At 43.6% G+C, this 27,304-nt stretch overlaps 1 protein-coding gene and 2 pseudogenes across 5 annotated transcripts in view; 1 reads left to right on the forward strand and 2 right to left on the reverse strand.

Annotated features, from left to right (window-relative positions):
- The window catches only part of NTRK3 (neurotrophic receptor tyrosine kinase 3), a 787,704-nt gene that overhangs the window by 496,021 nt on the left and 264,379 nt on the right, over window positions 1-27,304 (reverse strand). The window lies entirely within an intron of this gene.
- Window positions 9,296-9,414, reverse strand: LOC134937665 (5S ribosomal RNA; annotated as a pseudogene).
- LOC134937667 (5S ribosomal RNA) lies at window positions 10,607-10,725 on the forward strand (annotated as a pseudogene).

Consider the following 27,304-nt stretch of genomic DNA (forward strand, 5'->3'; position numbering starts at 1 on the left):
ACCACAACAGATTATCTTTATGGACACTTTAAAAGAACTACTGTATGTTGGGTTAAAATAGCAGTTTTCTGAATTAATAAGGTTTTTTTTTCTAGTTTATTAAAGAGAAAAAGAGGTTTTCTAGTATTTTTTTACTGATTTTGGGAAATATTTTTAATCATTAATTAATTTTCATGAAAGCTACCCAAGCCAGTGCTTTTGGTTTCCCTGTGCATGCCCACAAGGCTCCAAGACTGACTGGTGAAGCAGAAAGAGTCCTCTAATAGGCCCTACACACTCGACGATGTGCAGCCGAGCTGCCCGACCGCCGATATACGGGCGATGGGCGACCCGGCGGCGGGGGGGGGGGGGGAGCAGTGACGGGTGGAGTGAAGTTTCTTCACTCCCCCCGTCACCCGGCTCCGTAGACCTGCAGGCAAATATGGACGATCTCGTCCATATTGGCCTGCATGCACAGCCGACATAGCACCAGCGATGAACGAGCGCGGGGCCGCGCATCGTTCATCGCTGGTGCCTCCACACTGCACGATATGAACGTTATCTCGTTCATTAATGAACGAGATCGTTCATATCGTGCAGTGATATCGGCATGTGTGTAGGGCCCATAACCTCTGCCAGTCAGCATTGCACCGCTCAGGCCAGACAGTCTGTTAGGGTTAAAAATCAGGAATACAGTAGTACTATGTGCATTAAATACAAAATATTAATATTGAAGAAAAAAATAAAAACCTCTCCAACTAAATTTCCAATAAGCAAATCGTAAAAGTATAGAAGATTTTCATTGCTATTAAATATGGAACTTTATGTGGGTGCATATATGTCAATGTGTCAAAATAAACCCACATGAAATCATATAGAAGACATATGTTAAATATATTTGTTATTTTGCATATGATAATGTGACACTAGATATAAGATCTATAGCTGCTGCCCTGGGGCTTTTCAGACAGTTCTACAGACACCTCCATAAATACAAGCTGAGAAGATAAGTTTGTGTCAGGTGAATAACCTGGTGAAATAATTACATTCCTAACAGCTAGAAAGATTCTACTCACATTTCACTCATACTATAGCTAGTGCCAGTGTCACATAGCCAGTGATGGGCAATAGGCGGCTCTAGGGTCACATGCAGCCATCCAAGTCTTCACCTGCGGTCTGTTAGATTTATTTGTGATGGCTTACAGCATTTGTTTAAAATAGCTTCCAATCTTGTTACATATACTGTAGGTCTCTCTTTCTTTTACTAAATGTATTGTTCCAACTTATTACTGAGATTAATGTGTGGCCCTTTGGAAGGCTTGGGGATTGCCCAATGAAGCCTATGTGCAGTGCATGAGGTTTTCCATCACTAACTTACAGTGTACTATCACATATAGCCAGCACCTATAGGATTAACTTTTCTGCTTTCAGGGTTTGCAGTGCTCTCACTTTTTAAGATCCCCTTATGACACCCTAGTTTATCATCAACTACAGATGTATTGCCATACACCTATCCTGCCTAACACATATGACACTCAGCCACGCATATCCATACCTGGAATTTCTTACTTTTACTAACTTCCTGGTAGTAATTGCAGTGTAGCTGCACACAAAGTCTTTTGTAAGGCCTGAGTCTGAGTTGCATGTAGGCACGATGTTCACAAAGCTGAGACGTCCACTTGCAGTGTCTTGTGAAAGTGCCTTTCCGTCTCTGCGCATCTCTAGATGCCACCATCGACCGAACCTTTGAGACCTACATCATCCCTATGGCAGGAATAGTTTCTCCATCTGAATATGGTGTACTGGGTGAGTGCCCATATTTCTGTGGACGCAGCCGCTTTCAGCGAAAATATTCCCTCATTGGCTTAGGCAACCCTCTGTAACATCCCAGGAACACCCACTAAAATTTACAGACCGTACTCTGAGCGCCAGCAATGACACTGCGTCTGACTCGGACTATGGGGAGATGTACTAAGTAGTGAAAAGTGTAGAGAAGTGAGCCAGTGGAGAAGTTGCAACCAATCAGCAGTGAAGTAACATTTATAATTTGCATACTAAAAAATTAGACAGAGCAGGTGATTGGTTGCCACTCTTTTCACTGCTTAGTACATCTCCCCCTTAGGCCCAGGGATGGACCGGGGCCAAAAAGCGACCCTGGCGTGCGCGCATCGTGAAACTATTCATGGGGGTGTGCTGCGAGTCAGGTGGTGTGGACTCATGGTGGCCCCCCGTATTTCTTAGCAACCAGCACATAAAGCGACAGGGAGGACAAACAGAGCTCTCTGTGTGACCGGACCAGCCCACCAGACCATCGACCCTTCTTGCATGTGCCCATAGTGTACTAGTCACTTAGGATTGGTATTTTTGTGCCAATGGAATCAGGACTGCTGACAGCTCTGTGGGCCCTGGTACTGGGAGGGGGCGTGGTCATTATGATTTAAAAAGAGTAAACACAGTTGTTTGACAATAAATGGCTTCACCCAACCACTAACCATGAGTGAAAGAAAAGTTTGTGAGTTATTATTCATATTCTCTGACAAATGGCCAGAAAATCACAAATTCTGCTAGGGTATGTAAACTTATGCGCACAACTGTATATTACATTCTAAAAACAATTAACTAGCTTATAAAATATCATGCTGAGTGTCTGGTTTTGCATAAGCAGTACTTCTGCTCATTGTAAGTAATCCAAGCCTGGACCTTACAGAATTGAAACACACATACATCTTAATACTGACGTTTTGTCTGTTAACAAACATGCACAGTATTTTAAATCTGTTAGCTGTTTGTAATACCTGTATTACTGAGAGTAAAAAGAAAAAGAGGTTGTATAATAGAAAACATATTTATTTAATACTTTTAATAGTATATTTCCTCTCCTACGAGAGATGGATGTGGTCATTAGGCACAGTCCCCTGCAGCACAATGTGAATGGGAACAAACAGAAGGGATAGGGCCAAGATGAACTGCATCATGGTATCCTGCCAGTGTGTTTTCACATGCACGAGCTTCGCACGTGCACACTTACATGGTTACCCTCCAAAGGAGAAGGTAGGAGCCGCCGCTGACTATATGTGTAAAATCCTGTAGAGCACAGGTACTCAAACTCGGTCCTCAGGACCCCACACAGTGCATGTTTTGCAGGTCTCCTCACAGAATCACAAGTGAAATCATTTGCTCCACCTGTGGACCTTTTAAAATGTGTCAGTGAATAATGAATACACCTGTCAACTTGCTGGGTTACCTGCAAAACATGCACTGTGTGGGGTCCTGAGGACCGAGTTTGAGAACCACTGCTGTAGAGAATATATATGGAGTATATGTATATAGAGTGAATTCTGGTGTCTTTGCTTATAATTAGTTTTGACGTCATCATTTTTGTATAATACAAGAAAGTGTGTATTATAAGGAATAATGATTAAATATAGTAGAAGCATACCTACCTACTCTCCCAAAGTTGCAGGAAGCTCCTGATTTTTGGGGTAGACCCCAGCACCCCCTGGAAGAGCAGGGAGTTCTCCTGCATCCTGCCCGCACCCTAGTGAAGCGGGCAGGATGGGAGAGATACTTTCCGTAAATTCCGGTATTCGCGGGTCTGTGGGGTGGGGAGGGGCTAAATGACGTGAATCGTGTCATTTAGCTCCACCCCCTTCCATCGGACCCACAAATCACAGCATTTTCTTGATGATGTCACAGCCCCGCCCCGCCCCCTAAGTTCACTGCAGATATTAAAAGTAGGTTTAGTATGAGTAAAAGACATGTTGGATTTATGTGACCTGTATAATATTGTACACTTGGAATGTGACCTCATGCTTTTATATGGTAACAGAGCTCTGGGACTTCACTAATATTGTTATAATTTACAGTAAGGAGTGCCTTATCTCATATAAAACATCAATTGAAGTGGAAACCATAGTACATGTACAATGGAACATAGGTCTATTTGCATAATATATGCATTTCAGTTCTGCCCATTTGCACCTAAAGTGCATACATAAGTTTCTGACTGCAGCTTTTGTCACATCTTTCACAGTTTAGAGTGGGAAGAGTGGGCCAGGTAAGGATAGGGTTGTTTAACCACTTAACTGATGATTTATTTAGCCGAAAACCGCTCCGAAATTGTCAGGGTTTTTTATGAGTGAATTAAGTGAAGAACTTGACTTTAACCCTATCCCAAATGATTTTAGTTAAAAAAAAGGAAAACAAAAACTTTGTTTAACATTTTTTCAAACATCGAAACATTGTGACCATCGGAACATCGGGAACATCGCGACTATTGAAAGCAGGGATAGCCTGCAGGTATGAAGGGGGGGTCTGGGGGTGGCTTGGGAGGGTTCATTTACTCTCCCCAGCGGCTGCCATTGTCTGCAGCCGCTGGAGGGGGGGGATCCTGCCGTGCTGATCGATCAGCAGTGATCGGCAGCAGGCAGACACAGGGGGAGAGTGCAGGGAGGCAGAGGGACCGGACAGCAGCGGAGGCCTGCCGCTGCTAACACTCTCTATCTGACTGGTCGCATCCTGTGCGACCAGGTCAGATAGAGCACTTGCAGGCATGGTCGCATCTGATGCGACCATTCCAGGCAAGTGGTTAAGCAGTGTAAGCATTTGCCTCCAGGTGCTACAATTCAGGGGCACTGAGGGGGAGACACATTCAAAATACTGGGGCCCAAAGCCTTTGCAGAAGCCTGCAGTACTGTAAACTGTGCAGCATAACACTGCGTTATAGCTGTTTGTGCTTATTTACAATGTGGGGTAAAATTGTATATAAAACCCATTCAAAATACTTTATTGGCAAAACTTATGCACTTTTACATAGATGACTGATCCCCTGAATTACGAGCATTCTTGTTGAAAATCGAACACAAAATCGACATACAGTACAAATCCTCAAAATAATAGACTACTAGCAGATAGGTGATTTTAGCTTCTAACCGACATTCTATTCCCTAAACCTTCATTATGATGACTATAAAAAAAAGAAAGAGATGACGGATGCTATGCCAATGTTTTTTTGCAGTTGAGTGAATATTAGTAAATTGTGTGTGCATATTCTTCGGACGGCGCATCCGCCAACGTCTAATAGTGATGCCACTCACAGCGCTTACTTTTAGGCAGAATGATTGACATTCAGGCACCATTTGTGGACACTGATGTGAGAGTGGTGGCAAAAACGCTTGTCATGCCTGTTTTGGTGCATGTCATGTCTGTTTTGGGGCATGTCATGTCTGTTTTGGGGCATGTCATGTCTGTTTTGGGGCGTGTCGGATTCACAGGCGCACCGCCTGTGAATCCGTTCTTAAGAAGTGTGCCTCTGGAATCTCTTTTCAGGATGCCATGCTTGCATGGCCATTGATTCAATCAAGTTGACAATTATCGAAGGATGTGCATGTGCGCTGGGAATCTGTACGCAGTTGTTGTGCCTTTGTGATTGTTCTGCTGCACGTCTCTGTACTTTTCAGGGCTGTTGGATTTTTTTTTATAGAATTTCGCACATTATCAATGTGCACAATCGAAGCTGCAGTCGCCATAGCATCTGTCAAAAAAATCAGGCCAGATGTAAATAATACTGTAAGTAACAGATCCAAATGACATGGGCCCTCATTCCGAGTTGTTCGCTCGTTATTTTCCTTCGCATCAGTGCGAATTTCCGCTAACTGTGCATGCGCAATGTTCGCACTGCGGCTGCGCCAAGTAAATTTGCTAAGAAGTTTGGTATTTTACTCACGGCATTATGAGGTTTTTTCTTCGTTCTGCTGATCGTAGTGTGATTGACAGGAAGTGGGTGTTTCTGGGCAGAAACTGGTCGTTTTATGGGAGTGTGTGAAAAAACGCTGCCGTTTCTGGGAAAAACGCGGGAGTGGCTGGAGAAATGGGGGAGTGTCTGGGCGAACGCTGGGTGTGTTTGTGACGTCAAACCAGGAACGACAAGCACTGAACTGATCGCACTGGAAGAGTAAGTCTCGAGCTACTCAGAAACTGCAAAGAAAAATCTTTTCGCAATATTACGAATACTTCGTTCGCAATTCTGCTAAGCTAAGATTCACTCCCAGAGGGCGGCGGCTTAGCGTGTGCACTGCTGCGAAAAGCGGCTAGCGAGCGAACAACTCGGAATGAGGGCCATGATTTTAGATGTTTTTATCAATTTTAAAAGAAATCAAGAAACACTTGAGGATTTGTGCACCTCTCTTCTAAAAAGGGCCCAAACGTGGATCACTGCGGCTAAAGGAAATATGGACCTCATTTAGAGATGGATGCAATGCACATTGCTCCTCTGTCTTTGGATTCCTTGTCTCCAAACGGTGACAGGGTGCGGCTTAGGGGGCACTGTGTGCGATGATGCAGGATCCATTCTGCACATGCATAGAACTGATCCTGTGCATATGCAGGTGCCCAACCATCGGAGAGGTACGCAAACCAGAATTAGAGAAACCACAGCAGCTCTTGCATGTGATATATTTTGTCCAATTAAAATTCACAAGGAAGTATTTGCCGATTTGTATTCTATGTCATATGATTTTATTTCTTTATTTATTTTCTTTTTCATTCAATTTAATAGGTGATTTTATATTCGATTTTGAAACGGACATCCAAAACCGAACAAGAAATCACCAGTCAAAATTGACACACATTGAATTCGATGTTAAGATCAATTTAAAAAATAATAATAAAAATAAATAAATAAAAATCGTATGTTAGTAAATGAATGATGGGTATGGGTCATAGGGTCGACATGCATTAGGTCGACAGTCATTAGGTTGACCACTATTGGTCGACAGTGACTAGGTCGACACCTGAAATATGTCGACATAATCATTAGGTCGATGTGAACAATGTTGACATGGAAAAAGGTCGACATGAGTTTTTTTTTCTTTTTTTGGTGTCGTTTTAGTGCCACGCTTCAGGCAATGTTACTATACCCAATAGTAATCCACATGGACCGTAAAGTATGAAAAAGTTAAAAAAATGAATAAAAAACGCATGTCGACCTTTTTCCATGTTGACCTAGTACATGTCAACTTAGTGACCATGTCGAGCTAGTGACCATATCGACCTAATGCATGTTGACCAATAGTGGTCAACCTAATGACTGTCGACCTAAGTGTGGTCGACCTAATGACCGTATCCCTGAATGATTTGGACAGTGAAAAGAATGTTGATTTTATTCAATGTCAGTTGATTTAAATTGACCTTAAAATTGAAAATAAAACCTAACATTAGTAAATATACCTGTGTGTGCCCGCCTCATGCAGTCCAACCTCAATGGGTGGTTGGGCATGTACATTTTAACTCCAGGGGTGGTGCCACAGAAGAGACCATTTTGCCTCTGGATTAGGGATGGACATCAGAATATGATGGTTTGAAACCATCGATGTTTTACTTCCGATGTTAGTGTTTTCACCATTCTATGGCAGTTTTCCGATGGTAGCCGCCATCAAATGGTGTGGATGCAATGGCTATCTGGTGTTAAAATACAGCTGAATTCAGTTGTTTAACATTGGGAGTGCTCATGAGTTGCTTTTGCGCATGCACAAACATGATTTTGTTTGTGCATATGCAAGTCATATGAATGCTTTTTCATTGAATACTTTTGAAGTGATGGTTTACTATCGCATCGAAAGTTTAGATGGCGGATGCCCAGCCATCATTTGATTCTGGGCTTCCAATGTCCATCCCTACTCTGGATGCTAGGAGAGAAGTTCAAGTAATTTCTGACAGTTCTAGTAACTTTGTTTGAGCTGATACACATTATCATAATGAAATTAAAAAGTGTATTTTGCTCATGGGTGAACATTGTACTGCTAATTGGTAACTTTGTTTCAGATTTAAATTTCCATTTGTGTATCATGTACAAACCAGAGGGTAAGTAAGATTTCAGTGTCAGATGCCGATGAGATTACCCACCAACGACTTGAGCTCCCTAAATATTGCCCTTCAGCTTGTTAAGTTTTATTTTCTAATGTAAAAACTAAAAACCCTCTTTGGAACCATTATTTTCTGTTATAACAGCGGGCTCTGCAATTAGTATGGAACAGGAATTGTTCATCGTGTAATTGTGATTGCACAGCTGGGGTCCAGAGACTTGTAAAGGAAAAAGAACATTAAAGATGACTGAAATAGAAATGACTTCAAATGTGACATTATCCCAGCCTTGCATGAGTTTGATTGCAGCACAGAAACTTCTGATGCCTAGGCTAGTTGATTGTGTGTTTGTGTACAGACCCGGCATTTGTTGCCTGTGACACTTCAGTTAGCATAGCATCATCAGAGAGGTTTTTCAGGCTCAGCATAAACATTCTAGCCCGATCAAGTCTCTAGTTCAAAATCAAGGTCGCTTACTATTTTGCTATTTATTTACATGTATGTGTAATTGCTGCTGTTGATGTGTCTGCTGAGAGGTTTTTTTTTTGTCTCTTTATAAACAAGAACAACAGCAACTAATCCACGTTTAAGCTGATTTACCATAATGCACATCATAAAACAAATAATTGTTAAAAAAAATAATGTTGTGCTTACATTTACTTGCAGCCATGGACGAAGCAGAGTCATACGCTTTTGAATCACATCTATGCTTATGACTGGGGAGGAATAGCTGGATTGTGGGATGTTCTCACATACAAGAGCGGATCTTGGTGCGGGCAAGCAGTGCCTTTGCCCGGGGTGCTGCGGCCTGGGGGGCGCGGCCGCAGTCACCCCGCAGGCACCGCCGCCTGTCCGCACCCCGCTCCCCAATCCACGGCTGCAGCAGATGCCGTGGGCTGTGTGGGCATCCGCTGCAGCCGGCTCCAGGGACTGACACTAGAGTATATACACAGGGAGAAAAAGTATGACTCTTGTTTGGGCGCACTCTTATTAATTATCTTAAATGATGAACAGTAAGTGATGAGCCTACAGCTTTATAATGTCGTCTTTAAACTTGTACTCTTTTCTACACATAAGAACTCAAAACAAGATACATTCTACATGAGTAGCCATGATTATATAGCACGAGAAATATGTCTGAAAGAAAAGCATTTTTTATTCCAAAATAATATGTGAAATGTTCAGATCTTAATTATATCTGGATAATTGCATATTGGAAAGGTAGCTACATCTCAAGCTGCCTCCGTCTGCCAAAGATCTGTACAAACTTTGTTTGTATTAATGCGGCCCTAAATAGGATTGAATTAGTGAGTGGGAGAGCCCACACACTGTTTTACAATTCTAATAGTTTGCCACTATCATTGATAAGTAAATCGTAACACTTGGAGATTAAAGGAGTAGTAGGATTAAGTATAAGTAGTGATACTGCTGTTGGCGTTAATACCATAGGGAAATCTACCTACTTCACCGGGTATTCCCTAGCAGTCACCTGTCTAGGTACTGACCCAGCCCACCTCCGTTTAGCTTCCAAGATCGGACGAGATTGGGCGTGAACGTAGGGGTATGGTCGTAGAGAGAACTTACCCTACATCGCCAATGAGAGTGCACCGAAACGGAAGGATAAATTCCTTCTCGGGAGAGAAAATAAGATAGGACTGTAATATAATTGGGTGGGTAACGATAGATGGATAAATGTGAATCTGCTGTCCACGTTAGACTGGTGAGACGTGTACCTGAGGTGACACGTCCGCCAGAATCGTGGATGAGAGTTCACGGAAGGAAGAAAAGTAGGAACGTAGTGAAAAAGTTAAGAAGTATTATGAGGACAGTTGATTAGATGCTCTTGATCTCCTTTCGGTCACCTGTTATGTTTCAATATGGTGAGTCTTGGTGACGGTAAAAAGTATCATGCAGGTACCACAGAAAAGGAGGAAAAAACGATGAGTGTAGACATGATGACCATACATAGACCAACAAATTCATATAGTTGGTGCTAAATCCAAAGATTCAAATGCATAATCTATGTGTTTTGTGTCCCTTTGAGGACTTGTCACCAAGGGGATAGTTTTATTGGTGGCCATTCATCAGTCTCACTTATTATCTTGTGTAAATACAAGCGATAACCGTTACTAACAGTGATATCCATTACTAACAGTAATATACCTTGCCACTGTCATAAGTGACCATCTCAAAAGAACTTTTTTACAGGTTATCATACCAATATATACTTTGCCACTGTCATAAGTGACTATTTAGAATTTTTTCAATTTTTTCTATTTTTCATACCAGGTTTCGGGTTCCCTAATAGGATGTGTTAAACATTCACAACCCCATATTTAGCGGATTTAGCACCAACTATATGAATTTGTTGGTCTATGTATGGTCATCATGTCTACACTCATCGTTTTTTCCTCCTTTTCTGTGGTACCTGCATGATACTTTTTACCGTCACCAAGACTCACCATATTGAAACATAACAGGTGACCGAAAGGAGATCAAGAGCATCTAATCAACTGTCCTCATAATACTTCTTAACTTTTTCACTACGTTCCTACTTTTCTTCCTTCCGTGAACTCTCATCCACGATTCTGGCGGACGTGTCACCTCAGGTACACGTCTCACCAGTCTAACGTGGACAGCAGATTCACATTTATCCATCTATCGTTACCCACCCAATTATATTACAGTCCTATCTTATTTTCTCTCCCGAGAAGGAATTTATCCTTCCGTTTCGGTGCACTCTCATTGGCGATGTAGGGTAAGTTCTCTCTACGACCATACCCCTACGTTCACGCCCAATCTCGTCCGATCTTGGAAGCTAAACGGAGGTGGGCTGGGTCAGTACCTAGACAGGTGACTGCTAGGGAATACCCGGTGAAGTAGGTAGATTTCCCTATGGTATTAACGCCAACAGCAGTATCACTACTTATACTTAATCCTACTACTCCTTTAATCTCCAAGTGTTACGATTTACTTATCAATGATAGTGGCAAACTATTAGAATTGTAAAACAGTGTGTGGGCTCTCCCACTCACTAATTCAATCCTATTTACGGCCGCATTAATACAAACAAAGTTTGTACAGATCTTTGGCAGACGGAGGCAGCTTGAGATGTAGCTACCTTTCCAATATGCAATTATCCAGATATAATTAAGATCTGAACATTTCACATATTATTTTGGAATAAAAAATGCTTTTCTTTCAGACATATTTCTCGTGCTATATAATCATGGCTACTCATGTAGAATGTATCTTGTTTTGAGTTCTTATGTGTGGAAAAGAGTACAAGTTTAAAGACGACATTATAAAGCTGTAGGCTCATCACTTACTGTTCATCATTTAAGATAATTAATAAGAGTGCGCCCAAACAAGAGTCATACTTTTTCTCCCTGTGTATATACTTTTGCTTGCCTTTTATGACTCTGGGCGCACCGCCATACGGACAGATAGGAATTTCATAATATTATTGTCCATTTCTGGCTCTCAGACAATTCACCTTGTATTTTTGAATCTAGGTCTGTGCAGGATCAAAAACCTTTGTTTTTCACTGACACTAGAGGGCAGTGGTAAGGATTGTTTTTTTTTTTGTTTTGTTTGTGTGTGTGTGTGTGTGTGTGCACAACTACTGGGGGCAAAGAAATGGGGCACAACTACTGGGGGCAAAGAAAGAGGGGGCACAACTGCTGGGGGCAAAGAAATGGGGCACAACTACTGGGGGCAAAGAAAGAGGGGGCACAACTGCTGGGGGCAAAGAAACGGGGCACAACCAATGGGGGCAAAGAAAGGGGGCACAACTACTGGGGGCAAAGAAAGAGGGGTACAACTACTGGGGGCAAAGCAACAGGGGGCACAACTACTGGGGGCAAAGCAACAGGGGGCACATCAACAGGGGGTACAACTACTTGGGGCAAATCAACCGGGGGGCACAACTACTTGGGGCAAATCTGGGGGCACAGCTACTGGGAGCATAACTGTGGCCACGCCCGTATTTTTTTTGCATGCACAAACTGTTTTGCCGCAGGGGGGGGGGTGCCAGTGGAAACTTTTGCACTGGGTGCCACAAGGTGTAGAACCGGCCCTGGTCACATATGCAAAGTTCAGTGAGGGCTGATCGATATAACTGCGGGCTATGCAGAGTTGGGCGTAAGCCTGGTTCTTGGTGTACCATGTATAAGGTAGGTACAACTCCGCAATGATGATAAGTTCCAGTAGAAAACTAAGCATACACATGGGGAGCAGACATAAAGCAAGTTGCAAGCAATTTTGCATAAAGGACAATGGGGGTCATTCCGAGTTGATCGCTAGCTGAAAAAGTTTGCTGCGCTGCGATTAAGGGAAAAAACGGCACTTCTGCGCATGCGTATGTGGCGCAGTGCGCACGTGCGATGTACTTTCACAACGGCTGATGTAGTTTTACACAAGGTCTAGCGAAGCATTTCAGTCGCACTGCTGACCACAGAGTGATTGACATGAAGGGGGCGTTACTGGGTGTCAACTGACCATTTTCAGGGAGTGTTCGAAAAAACGCAGGCATGCCAGGAAAAATGCAGGCGTGGCTGGCCGAACGCAGGGCGTGTCTGTGACGTCAAATCCGGAACTGAATGGTCTGAAGTGATCGCAAGCGCTGAGTGGGTCTGAAGCTACTCAGAAACTGCACAATATTTTTTTGTAGCTGCTCTGCGATCCTTTCGTTTGTACTATTGCTAAGCTAAAATACACTCCCAGAGGGCGGCGGCAAAGCATTTGCACGGCTGCTAAAAACTGCTAGCGAGCGATCAACTCGGAATGACCCCCAATGTTTCAAAGATATACACAACTTTGTTGTTTAAGTAGTGGAGCAAATTTGTGCTACTGTGAATTAATATGTTGACCTGCGAATTTGCCGTGATGGTCATGCCACGGCAGTTGCCATAAGAACTTATACACAAAGTGAGTGACAGCCAGGAAGTGTTTGTGGGGGGGGGGGTAAAAGGGGAGTGGCCACTTAAATGCAGGCATGTCGGGAATTTGGGGGTTGTCACAGCTTGCTATTGCAATCCTATACACAGTGACTTTCATGTCTCCCATGCATGAAGGTGCCGCTGCATTCCCACTCGCATTGAGGATTTCATAGAAAAATGATTAACAGGAAGTGAATGTTTGGAGGTGTTAACAGTTATGGGAAAATGCAGGCGTCATGGTCATTTTGGGGGCGTTTATCTGTCAGCTGTGAGCTTGTACGTACAAAAACATGGCACCTTTGCCACTACTGCTGTGTCAAATCTGCATAGCAGTAGACCAACACTTAGCTCCGATGTTCCTTGTTTTTGCGTATAGGGTTCAAAAGTGTATGTAATTGCGAATGAGTTTGTGATGTCTCAAGTGGGTGTCTCTTTTCATTTCAGGGTGGCTTAATAACATTAGTGGTTCCGTAGCCAGGAAAATCACAATTGCATTTGCATATGAATATAAATTAGGCCCTATATACAAATTATTTTTTTTAACACAAATCAGGAGCAACATACACTTTTTTTATTTCCAAGTTACCAAGGAAACCCTTTAGAAGTGTAGGAATGATGACTTTCAAATATCCCACAAACTGATTATTTTAAGGTAAAATATATTTCTTAGCTCTCGTCTCATTTTGTATTACCTTGCCTGCACAAATTAATTTCTCTGATGGCTATGATAATAATACTTCAGAGAGAAGGCTGCTGAGTGGTATTTAGCTAATACACAGGAGGAGGAAAACTAGGTATGCAATAACAATACATATACTCAGATGCTGCTTCTAAAGTGCCACTGGAAAATAATTGAAAGTGTCAGCTTGTATGTCTCATGTATTTATCGTGTTTGTTAGATAATAGCCTCTGACAGATTATCCGCTGTTCGTGACTGAGCTGCACTGAGGCATGGAGGAAGTTGTGAGGAAGTACGACAGCACGCACCAAAAATATCAGTCATATTTGGCTTATTCTAGTCAGCTGCGCTTTTTGGTCTAATGATCGGAACGGAAATGTTACATGTGCCTTTCCTGCAGTCTGATAGATAGCTCAGGGGCAGAGACGTGTAATAGACATGTGTCATCTATAATATATGTTACTTGTTCATTGATTAAGATACTGTGACACCTTTGCTTACGTGTCATCAGCACGAAGCAGAGAAGTTATTTTCTGTGACATAGATGAAAATGTCCTTTCACAGCAAGAATAAGAAATCTCTGGCAGGACAGGTGTTTAAAAAACTAAACAGGAAATAACATATTGTGGGTTGTTACCTGGCACTGCACAAACAGGGCAAATGTGCACTAAACCCTACAAACAGACATTTGCTTCATTGTCTAACTTGCACTATATAGGTAAAAGGTAATTGCTGATTGGTTGCCATGGATCACTGCACCTTTGTAACGTTAAGCTGTTAGTAAATTAACTTCAATTACATACTAACACAAGTAGTAAAGTGCAAATGTTAAGTAACTAATAGCAACCTATGCATGAATTAGCACACCCCAAACAACCTGCCAAACAAACCCCATTCTCCAATATGCCCCACCCCGATATAGACAGAGACACATATAAAAGATAGAGGAGAACAGGGGACACAGGAGTATGGAAAACAAGGCATGGGATACGAGGACATGAAGATAGGACTACATGACATGGGACACATGAGGATTGGAATACAAGACATAAAACACCTGAGGATGGGAATACAAGACATGGGACACCTGAGGATGGGAATACAAGGCATGAGACACCTGAGGATGGGAATACAAGACATGGGACACCTGAGGATGGGAATACAAGGCATGAGACACATGAGGACGGGAATACAAGACATGGGACAGATGAGGATGGGAATACAAGACATGGGACACCTGAGGATGGGAATACAAGACATGGGACACATGAGGACGGGAATACAAGACATGGGACACCTGAGGATGGGAATACAAGACATGGGACACCTAAGGATGGGAATACAAGACATGGGACACCTGAGGATGGGAATACAAGACATGGGACACATGAGGACGGGAATACAAGACATGGGACAGATGAGGATGGAAATACAAGGCATGAGACACCTGAGGATGGGAACACAAGACAGGAGACACATGAGGATGGAAATACAAGGCATGAGACACCTGAGGATGGGAATACAAGACATGGGACACATGAGGACGGGAATACAAGACATGGGACACATGAGGACGGGAATACAAGATATGGGACAGATGAGGATGGAAATACAAGGCATGAGACACCTGAGGATGGGAATACAAGACAGGGGACACATGAGGACGGGAATACAAGACATGTGACACCTGAGGATGGGAATACAAGACATTGGACACCTTAGGATGGGAATACAAGACATGGGACACATGAGGACGGGAATACAAGACATGGGACACATGAGGATGGAAATACAAGGCATGAGACACCTGAGGATGGCAATACAAGACATGGGACACCTTAGAATGGGAATACAAGACAGGGGACACATGAGGACGGGAATACAAGACATGGGACACATGAGGATGGAAATACAAGGCATGAGACACATGAGGACGGGAATACAAGACATGGGACACCTTAGGATGGGAATACAAGACAAGGGACACATGAGGACGGGAATACAAGACATGGCACACGAGGATGGGAATACAAGACAGGGGACACCTGAGGATGGAAATACAAGGCATGAGACACATGAGGATGGAAATACAAGGCATGAGACACCTGAGGATGGGAATACAAGACAATGGACACCTTAGGATGGGAATACAAGACAAGGGACACATGAGGACGGGAATACAAGACATGGGACACCTGAGGATGGGAATACAAGACATTGGACACCTTAGGATGGGAATACAAGACATGGGACACATGAGGACGGGAATACAAGACATGGGACACCTGAGGATGGGAATACAAGACATGGCACACGAGGATGGGAATACAAGGCATGGGACACCAGAGGATGGAAATACAAGGCATGAGACACATGAGGATGGAAATACAAGGCATGAGACACCTGAGGATGGGAATACAAGACATTGGACACCTTAGGATGGGAATACAAGACATGGGACACATGAGGACGGGAATACAAGACATGGGACAGATGAGGATGGGAATACAAGACATGGGACACCTGAGGATGGGAATACAAGACATGGGACACATGAGGACGGGAATACAAGACATGGGACACCTGAGGATGGGAATACAAGACATGGGACACCTGAGGATGGGAATACAAGACATGGGACACCTGAGGATGGGAATACAAGACATGGGACACATGAGGACGGGAATACAAGACATGGGACAGATGAGGATGGAAATACAAGGCATGAGACACCTGAGGATGGGAACACAAGACAGGAGACACATGAGGATGGAAATACAAGGCATGAGACACCTGAGGATGGGAATACAAGGCATGGGACACATGAGGACGGGAATACAAGACATGGGACACATGAGGACGGGAATACAAGATATGGGACAGATGAGGATGGAAATACAAGGCATGAGACACCTGAGGATGGGAATACAAGACAGGGGACACATGAGGACGGGAATACAAGACATGGGACACCTGAGGATGGGAATACAAGACATTGGACACCTTAGGATGGGAATACAAGACATGGGACACATGAGGACGGGAATACAAGACATGGGACACATGAGGATGGAAATACAAGGCATGAGACACCTGAGGATGGGAATACAAGACCTGGGACACCTTAGGATGGGAATACAAGACAGGGGACACATGAGGACGGGAATACAAGACATGGGACACATGAGGATGGAAATACAAGGCATGAGACACATGAGGACGGGAATACAAGACATGGGACACCTTAGGATGGGAATACAAGACAAGGGACACATGAGGACGGGAATACAAGACATGGCACACGAGGATGGGAATACAAGACAGGGGACACCTGAGGATGGAAATACAAGGCATGAGACACATGAGGATGGAAATACAAGGCATGAGACACCTGAGGATGGGAATACAAGACAATGGACACCTTAGGATGGGAATACAAGACAAGGGACACATGAGGACGGGAATACAAGACATGGGACACCTGAGGATGGGAATACAAGACATTGGACACCTTAGGATGGGAATACAAGACATGGGACACATGAGGACGGGAATACAAGACATGGGACACCTGAGGATGGGAATACAAGACATGGCACACGAGGATGGGAATACAAGGCATGGGACACCAGAGGATGGAAATACAAGGCATGAGACACATGAGGATGGAAATACAAGGCATGAGACACCTGAGGATGGGAATACAAGACATTGGACACCTTAGGATGGGAATACAAGACATGGGACACATGAGGACGGGAATACAAGACATGGGACACCTGAGGATGGGAATACAAGACATTGGACACCTTAGGATGGAAATACAAGACATGGGACACATGAGGACGGGAATACAAGACATGGGACACCTGAGGATGGGAATACAAGACATGGCACACGAGGATGGGAATACAAGGCATGGGACACATGAGGATGGGAATACAAGGCATGGGACACATGAGGATGGGAATACAAGGCATGGGACACACGAGGATGGGAATACAAGGCATGGGACACATGAGGATGGGAATACAAGGCATGGTAGAATATGAAAATAATCAAATCCCATGTTTAAAAATTCCCATTTGCTATTTCAAGGATTAATAAGAAATCATTTTTGCATCTGTATGCTAATGCTACATCCTATTTTCTAACTACTGTGACCCCCGCTTGCAGCTTCTTAGGACAGTATATTTCCATTACTGTGCCTATTTAGATGCACCATTGGTCACACTATCAAAACTTTTCTCATCCAATAGCCGCGTCCATTTTCCTGGTGATTTTCCTACTGTGCATGCACAAAACACTGAGTAAAATGGTGCTACACAATTTTCCCAGTAATTTCTGCAGCACTGCTGCTGCGTTGCGGGACTCCGGAGGGTAAGCATTAAAAATAATGGGTGCAGGGTGTGTGGTGTAGGCCCCCCTGGACCCCGGTAAGCCATGTGCTCCAATACATTACCAGATATTCATTCCAAGCAACCAGATTAGACGGGATCAGTACTAAATCTTGCTGGACGGGATCCCGGCGGTCGAAATACTGATGCTGGAATCCCGACCACACAATCCCAACAGGGGTGGCGAGCAGAATGCAGCCCCTTGTGGGCTCACTGCGCTCACCACGCTGCGGGCACACTAATTTATTCTCCCTCTATGGGTGTCGTGGACACCCACGGAGGGAGAATATGTCAGGATTGTGCCGGACGGGATTCCGGCGTCGGGATCTTGACCGCATCCCGATTAGACAGATAATCTGCCATATCATTATATTGTGTATGTCCAGCTTTATTGTTTATAAATTGTAAAATTATACTGTGATTGAGTAAAATAAAAAGGTCAGCCATGCGGTTCACCTCAACTGACCTTGTGGTTAACCACATAAATAAGTGGTTACTAGCATAGAATGAATAGTGTTTTCGCACCCATTCATCTCTATGGGATCTGCACGTAGAACTCCTCCGGATCCCAGCGCTCACTGGCTGACTAGGTCTCCTGCTGACAGCAATCACCCAGTGACTCATCATTCATGCAAAGAAGCAGCATGTGAAAACATATGCTGATCCTCAGTCCAATGGATTTTACTTTCTGTTTTTTTTTTAACCCCCTCAATACCTACATGGTCCAAAGAGGACCGATCTACACTGGAATAAGGTGAGTATTTTTTTTTTTTTTTTTACAGGTGATGTGGATTACTACTGGAGAAGAGGATGTGAAGGGCAATGCGGGATGTAGGTAAGTATGTGTGAGTGTGAGTATGTATGTGAGTGTGCATGTATGCTTTAATAAAGTGTACTTTATACGGTGTGTGGGTCCTGTGTTTATTGTAATATTTATTTAACATTGAAACTATAGGTGCTGTGCGTAGCATCAGGATACAGCCCTGGCCTTGGGTGCACTGGAGGGTGAAACCCCTTTATTGGGGGGGTCCTCATTCCCCCAGGAATCCCCAAACAGGGCTGAGTAGTTGGGGGGTAATGCTATGGCAGCAGGGAACAATATCAACGTGTCCACCGGCTGTGGCATTACCTCCTTACCCCTACGTATTTTTGGAACCAGAACTCGTCCAAGAGCCCATTGCTGGTTGTTAAAATACAGGTGCACCTCAGTAATTTTCCACCCTGTACTTTTCCACCAGGACTGGCTCATAGAGCCCGGTGCTGGTTATGTTTTTGGGGAGGACCCCACGTCTTTCTCTCCTGAAAAAAAAATGCAAATCGCCAATATTTTCAACAGTGGCCCAATAGTACAGTATAAGAAATTCTGAATTCTGCTTAGTGAGAGAAGTCAAAATAGAGACAATTTTCCTATGAAAAAAAGTGAATAACAAAAACAGACAGCATAAAGACAAAGGAGAGATGCCTGAAACACATCCAAGGTATGTTAATAAAAAGTTCAATCTGGGTTAAACTTGCAAAGGCACAGTTTCATATGATCTGCTTTGCTTGGGAAACATTCTAAAGAATGAAAACTGTTTTCATATACATACTTGAAGAACAACAAAAATGTCTTCAACTCAGCAGGCACCAATGGGCAGGGGGCAGGGGGTTGTAAATGGAGACACAAAGCACTTCCACTCTTCCCTGCTGGGAGATGATGTGAGGTGTTGGATAAAAAAATAGCTTTTTTTCTTGTTTGCTTTTTAAAGCTCAAGTTATATGAGAAAACATTTGCAGCCTCTGAAATTTATTTTAAAGTTGCAATCATTTCCCAGGAAGTTACCAACGAAAGGTATATTTTCTCTAGACATTTCAGGATACAGACAAAAAGACACAGTGAAGGTGACAGTTTTTGCAACAATTACTTTATTTGATCCATTATGGAAGAGTAGGCTGAAACTCAAACCCATGTTTGTTGTAGTTGTCTATCTTGTCTCTTGTAGCACCGTCGAGGATTTATTGCAATAAATGCAATTAACATACTGATGTTATTCGGGGTTCCTGTCAACAAACTAAAATTATTAGACTTGTGCAGAGTTCCATCTCCCCTTTCACATTCCCTTTTCCTATCCCTTTGTGAATGAAACGCAAACTCTTCTGTATAGCAAAAGGACACCATCATTGGTTTTACTGACAGACAGTATTGTGCATTGGCATATCTATAATGGGTTCAAGGTATGTGGCGCAAACGAGCCTTCACAGCACAACCTGCACCCATTCAATTATACTTACCCTTCCAGATCCCCGAGGCAGCCAGAAATCACCAGTAAAATTGTGTGGTGGCAATTTTCCTGGTGATTTGCGCATGTGCAGTAGAGAAGTCCCCGGGAATGAGGTGCAGGTGCCATGCCCACATAGACCTGCACATGTGCAGTGGACTCTGATACAAAGCCAGAGCCTTCATCTCTGCCCTCTCCTCTCCTAATCTGCCCATGGTTATGTGGAACAGTAGTACTGGAAATGATGGTCCAGGGAACATCTCTCACAGGTATAGGCTCCATACTGAGGGAGCCTATAACATAGGGCCTTGAGGTTGGAAGAAGGCCCAGTCCAGCTTCTTCCATCAGATATGGGCTAGATTGCTCTTCATGATGGCAACAACTGCATTCACCATGCAACCTTTTCTAAGGCTAATTTCAAGGTTTTCACCCAAGGAAAGATAAAGTTGAACATTCCTCTTCAAATTTGCAGACAAGTATGCCTTCCTTACTTGTATCCATTTGGATGATCTTGGGGTTTCCCAGGTGAGTTAGCTCTCAATGTAAAAAATATATGAGTGTATAATACACAAAGTTATGACCCAAGTCGAGTACTATTATCAAGGAGTGTTAGGGCCACCATATATGAGATGCAGTGAAGTGACTGGTGGCTTAATCTTATCTTTGCAAATGTATAACTAAAATCTCTGCATTTTTTACTATCATATAAGATGCAAATCTCATTTACTGGGTCATCATAGTGTGCTGGGGGATTTCTGTGTCTTTTTTCTAGTTTAGATTAGCCCCTACCTTGCAAGCACCTGTAATAGACTAATAAACTGATTTGATCAACTTGCCATTTTTGTGTACATTATTATCTACCTCCTGGTCTCATACAACATAATGGTCAATAGTTTTAAAATACCACTAATTTTCCAATTTTTATTGGAATTTACACAATTAATGTCTCAGTATACTCTGAAATTAATACATAGAACAAATAAGCATTTGGTGATAAAAAAAAGGAAACAATACAATAATTTTGTTTAACAAATTTGAATCTATATTGTTGACTTATCGATGTAACGCAATATACTTGCAGATCACAGTTTTGGCATTCTTTCTACAATGGAAAACAAACTTTATTTGGGCAATTCTTACCAACACTGCAGAAGTTCTCACAAATGAGTTGCACTTGTAGGCTACTTTGCTGCCACCTTTATGTACAGTTTATCCCAAATCAGCTCAATGGGGTTTTCATCTGTAGGCTGTGCTGGGGGGCTTTAATAAATGTCGGCAGCACTGTGTTTTGTGTGTGCCCTTTTTTAAAGTGAGGTGTGTGTGTGTGTGTTTGTGTGTGTGTAAGTGAGGTGTGTGTGTGTTTAAGTGAAGGAGGTTTGTGTAAGTGAGAGGTATGTATGTGTGTGTGTAAGCATGTGCAAAGGTGAGAAGCATGTGTGTGTGTGTGTGTGTGTGAGAAGCATGTGTGTGTGAGAGGTGTGTGTGTGTTTAAGTGAAAGAGGCGTGTGTGTGTGTGTGTGTGTGTGTGTGTGTGTGTGTTTGTAAGTGAGAGGCATGTGTGTGTTTAAATGAAAGAGGCATTTGTTTTTGTAAGTGAGAGACGTGTGTGTGTTTACGTGAAAGAGGCATGTGTAAGTGAGAGGCACGTGTGCATGTGTAAGTGAGAGGTATTTGTGTTTGTTTTTAAGTGAAAGAGGAGTTTGTGTGTTTTTAAGCAAAAAATACGTGTGTGTGTGTGTGTGAGAGAGAGAGAGAGGCATGTGTGATTAAGTGAGAGAGGCATGTATGTGTGTGTAAGTGAGAGGCATGTGTGTGTGTGTAAGTGAGAGGCATGTGTGTGTGATTAAGGGAAAGAGGCATGTGTGTGTGAGTAAAAGAGGCATTTGTAAGTGAGAGGCATGTGTGCGTGTGTAAGTGAGAGGCATTTGTGTGTGTTTAAGTGAAAGAGGCATTTTTATTTATTTATTATTATTTATTAGCAGTTTCTTATATAGCGCAGCATATTCCGTTGCGCTTTACAATTAGAACAACAGTTATAGAACAAAACAGGGCAAAGACAGACATAGCGGTAGGATGGCCTTCCAGTAGACTTAGTGACTCCAAAGCCACAGGGGTCCCCTGGTGTCCCTGGACACGTTATATATTAGGATTGAAAATCCCTCCAATCAGGGCACCCTGCCGCATCACCAGGTGAGCAAAGCAGCATGGGAGTTTAGGCGGTTTCAAAAAGGGCTGCAGAGAGATTGGAGGGGCATTTTCTGACTAAGGAAACGCAGGCTGTGGCCAGGAGTCGAGAAATCCTGTCAGCCTGTTTGTGTGAACACCTGGCTTTGTGGAGAGGGTCCAGTCTACACAGTTAAGCGTTAGCTCCATCGGGAGCTGTCCCAGGTGTGTGACTGGTGTGCCGGCTGGAGCCGGGTGACTGGTCAGCACACCCTACCTCTGCATGGTAGAGTACCACCAGGCCATGCGGCCGGGATCAGCAAACCAGTATCCGCAAGGAGTCGCCAAACGCAAGTATTCCCTGAGGTGGCTAGTGACTGTGTAGGGGCAGGAGTTGTTGCTTTGTGTGGTTCTTTCTCTGTATCTTCTTAATCGTAATCATTATTAATGCTACCTGTATATATTGTACAAAGTGTGTTACGGATTTTCCTGTATAATTAGTGTGTATGAAAATAAAGGTACCGTTGTACCTTGCTATTGCGTTCTTACTGTGTGATCTTGGGAACTCGGTAGCGACCTCGGGGCGCAGTGCAGAGCTTTAAACGCTGCCTTTCTCAAGGCAGAGATAGCAAAAGGCGAGAATAATGCACACATGAACCCGGTGTTTTTAAGTGAAAGAGGTGTTTGCGTTTTTAAGTGAAAGAGGCATTTGTGTTTTTAAGTGACAGGGGCATTTGTGTGTGTGTGTGTGTGTGAGAGAGAGAGAGGCGTGTGTGTGTGTTTAAGTGAAAGAGAGGTTTGTGTAATTTTTATATGTACATATTGGCACTAGAGATGAGCGGGTTCGGTTCCTCGGAATCCGAACCCGCCCGAACTTCATGTTTTTTTACACGGGTCCGAGCGACTCGGATCTTCCCGCCTTGCTCGGTTAACCCGAGCGCGCCCGAACGTCATCATCACGCTGTCGGATTCTCGCGAGGCTCGGATTCTATCGCGAGACTCGGATTCTATATAAGGAGCCGCGCGTCGCCGCCATTTTTCACACGTGCATTGAGATTCATAGGGAGAGGACGTGGCTGGCGTCCTCTCCGTTTATAGAGATTCGAGAAGAGAGTGAGACAGAGAGAGACACAGTAGTAATTTGGGGAGCATTAGGAGGAGTACTACTACTACTAGTACTTGCTGAAGTGATAGAGAGAGATAGTGTGACTGTATTATCTGACTTGTGGGGGAGACACTGACAGTGGGGAGCAGTTAGAGTCTGAGAGCAGGACTCAGGACTCAGGAGTACATATAACGTACAGTGCACACTTTTGCTGCCAGAGTGCCAGCCACACTGCCATTGTTTGTGACCACACTGACCACCAGTATAATAATATATATTGTGATTGTCTGCTTAGGACTCAGGAGTACTACTTGCAAGTTGCTGATAGTGTGACCAGTGACCTGACCACCAGTTTAATAATCACCACCAGTTTATGAGTTTAATATATATTATATATATATATAATTGTATATAATATATATATAATATTGTATACCACCTAGCACCTACCCGTGTTTTTTTTTTTTTTCTTTCTTCTTTATACATACTACTATAGTAGCTTACTGTAGCAGTCTGCGGTGCTGCTGAGCTGACAGTGTCCAGCAGGTCCGTCATCAGTCATTACATAATAAATACATAATATATACCTGTCCGGCTGCAGTACTAGTGATATTATATATACATATATATTGATTTCATCTCATTATCATCCAGTCTATATTATCAGCAGACACAGTACGTTAGTCCACGGCTGTAGCTACCTCTGTGTCGGCAGTCGCTCGTCCATCCATAATTGTATACCACCTACCCGTGGTTGTTTTTTTTTTCTTTCTTCTTTATACATACTACTATAGTAGCTTACTGTAGCAGTCTGCGGTGCTGCTGAGCTGACAGTGTCCAGCAGGTCCGTCATCAGTCATTACATAATAAATATATAATATATACCTGTCCGGCTGCAGTACTAGTGATATTATATATACATATATATTGATTTCATCTCATTATCATCCAGTCTATATTATCAGCAGACACAGTACGTTAGTCCACGGCTGTAGCTACCTCTGTGTCGGCACTCGGCAGTCCATCCATAATTGTATACCACCTACCCGTGGTTGTTTTTTTTTTCTTTCTTCTTTATACATACTACTTTAGTAGCTTACTGTAGCAGTCTGCGGTGCTGCTGAGCTGACAGTGTCCAGCAGGTCCGTCATCAGTCATTACATAATAAATATATAATATATACCTGTCCGGCTGCAGTACTAGTGATATTATATATACATATATATTGATTTCATCTCATTATCATCCAGTCTATATTATCAGCAGACACAGTACGTTAGTCCACGGCTGTAGCTACCTCTGTGTCGGCACTCGGCAGTCCATCCATAATTGTATACCACCTACCCGTGGTTGTTTTTTTTTTTCTTTCTTCTTTATACATACTACTATAGTAGCTTACTGTAGCAGTCTGCGGTGCTGCTGAGCTGACAGTGTCCAGCAGGTCCGTCATCAGTCATTACATAATAAATATATAATATATACCTGTCCGGCTGCAGTACTAGTGATATTATATATACATATATATTGATTTCATCTCATTATCATCCAGTCTATATTAGCAGCAGACACAGTACGGTAGTCCACGGCTGTAGCTACCTCTGTGTCGGCACTCGGCAGTCCATCCATAATTGTATACCACCTACCCGTGGTTGTTTTTTTTTTCTTTCTTCTTTATACATACTACTATAGTAGCTTACTGTAGCAGTCTGCGGTGCTGCTGAGCTGACAGTGTCCAGCAGGTCCGTCATCAGTCATTACATAATAAATATATAATATATACCTGTCCGGCTGCAGTACTAGTGATATTATATATACATATATATTGATTTCATCTCATTATCATCCAGTCTATATTAGCAGCAGACACAGTACGGTAGTCCACGGCTGTAGCTACCTCTGTGTCGGCACTCGGCAGTCCATCCATAAGTATACTAGTATCCATCCATCTCCATTGTTTACCTGAGGTGCCTTTTAGTTGTGCCTATTAAAATATGGAGAACAATATTTATTAGGGAACAAAATTAGGGAAAGATCAAGATCCACTTCCACCTCGTGCTGAAGCTGCTGCCACTAGTCATGGCCGAGACGATGAAATGCCAGCAACGTCGTCTGCCAAGGCCGATGCCCAATGTCATAGTACAGAGCATGTAAAATCCAAAACACCAAATATCAGTAAAAAAAGGACTCCAAAACCTAAAATAAAATTGTCGGAGGAGAAGCGTAAACTTGCCAATATGCCATTTACCACACGGAGTGGCAAGGAACGGCTGAGGCCCTGGCCTATGTTCATGGCTAGTGGTTCAGCTTCACATGAGGATGGAAGCACTCAGCCTCTCGCTAGAAAAATGAAAAGACTCAAGCTGGCAAAAGCACCGCAAAGAACTGTGCGTTCTTCGAAATCCCAAATCCACAAGGAGAGTCCAATTGTGTCGGTTGCGATGCCTGACCTTCCCAACACTGGACGTGAAGAGCATGCGCCTTCCACCATTTGCACGCCCCCTGCAAGTGCTGGAAGGAGCACCCGCAGTCCAGTTCCTGATAGTCAGATTGAAGATGTCAGTGTTGAAGTACACCAGGATGAGGAGGATATGGGTGTGGCTGGCGCTGGGGAGGAAATTGACCAGGAGGATTCTGATGGTGAGGTGGTTTGTTTAAGTCAGGCACCCGGGGAGACACCTGTTGACCGTGGGAGGAATATGGCCATTGACATGCCTGGTGAAAATACCAAAAAAATCAGCTCTTCGGTGTGGAAGTATTTCAACAGAAATGCGGACAACAGGTGTCAAGCCGTGTGTTGCCTTTGTCAAGCTGTAATAAGTAGGGGTAAGGACGTTAACCACCTCGGAACATCCTCCCTTATACGTCACCTGCAGCGCATTCATAATAAGTCAGTGACAAGTTCAAAAACTTTGGGTGACAGCGGAAGCAGTCCACTGACCAGTAAATCCCTTCCTCTTGTAACCAAGCTCACGCAAACCACCCCACCAACTCCCTCAGTGTCAATTTCCTCCTTACCCAGGAATGCCAATAGTCCTGCAGGCCATGTCACTGGCAATTCTGACGAGTCCTCTCCTGCCTGGGATTCCTCCGATGCATCCTTGAGTGTAATGCCTACTGCTGCTGGTGCTGCTGTTGTTGCTGCTGGGAGTCGATCGTCATCCCAGAGGGGAAGTCGTAAGCCCACTTGTACTACTTCCAGTAAGCAATTGACTGTCCAACAGTCCTTTGCGAGGAAGATGAAATATCACAGCAGTCATCCTGCTGCAAAGCGGATAACTGAGGCCTTGACAACTATGTTGGTGTTAGACGTGCGTCCGGTATCCGCCGTTAGTTCACAGGGAACTAGACAATTTCTTGAGGTAGTGTGCCCCCGTTACCAAATACCATCTAGGTTCCACTTCTCTAGGCAGGCGATACCGAGAATGTACACGGACGTCAGAAAAAGACTCACCAGTGTCCTAAAAAATGCAGTTGTACCCAATGTCCACTTAACCACGGACATGTGGACAAGTGGAGCAGGGCAGGGTCAGGACTATATGACTGTGACAGCCCACTGGGTAGATGTATGGACTCCCGCCGCAAGAACAGCAGCGGCGGCACCAGTAGCAGCATCTCGCAAACGCCAACTCTTTCCTAGGCAGGCTACGCTTTGTATCACCGCTTTCCAGAATACGCACACAGCTGAAAACCTCTTACGGCAACTGAGGAAGATCATCGCGGAATGGCTTACCCCAATTGGACTCTCCTGTGGATTTGTGGCATCGGACAACGCCAGCAATATTGTGTGTGCATTAAATATGGGCAAATTCCAGCACGTCCCATGTTTTGCACATACCTTGAATTTGGTGGTGCAGAATTTTTAAAAAAACGACAGGGGTGTGCAAGAGATGCTGTCGGTGGCCAGAAGAATTGCGGGACACTTT

The sequence above is a fragment of the Pseudophryne corroboree genome, chromosome 6 (assembly GCF_028390025.1).
Source record: "Pseudophryne corroboree isolate aPseCor3 chromosome 6, aPseCor3.hap2, whole genome shotgun sequence".
NCBI lineage: Eukaryota > Metazoa > Chordata > Amphibia > Anura > Myobatrachidae > Pseudophryne > Pseudophryne corroboree.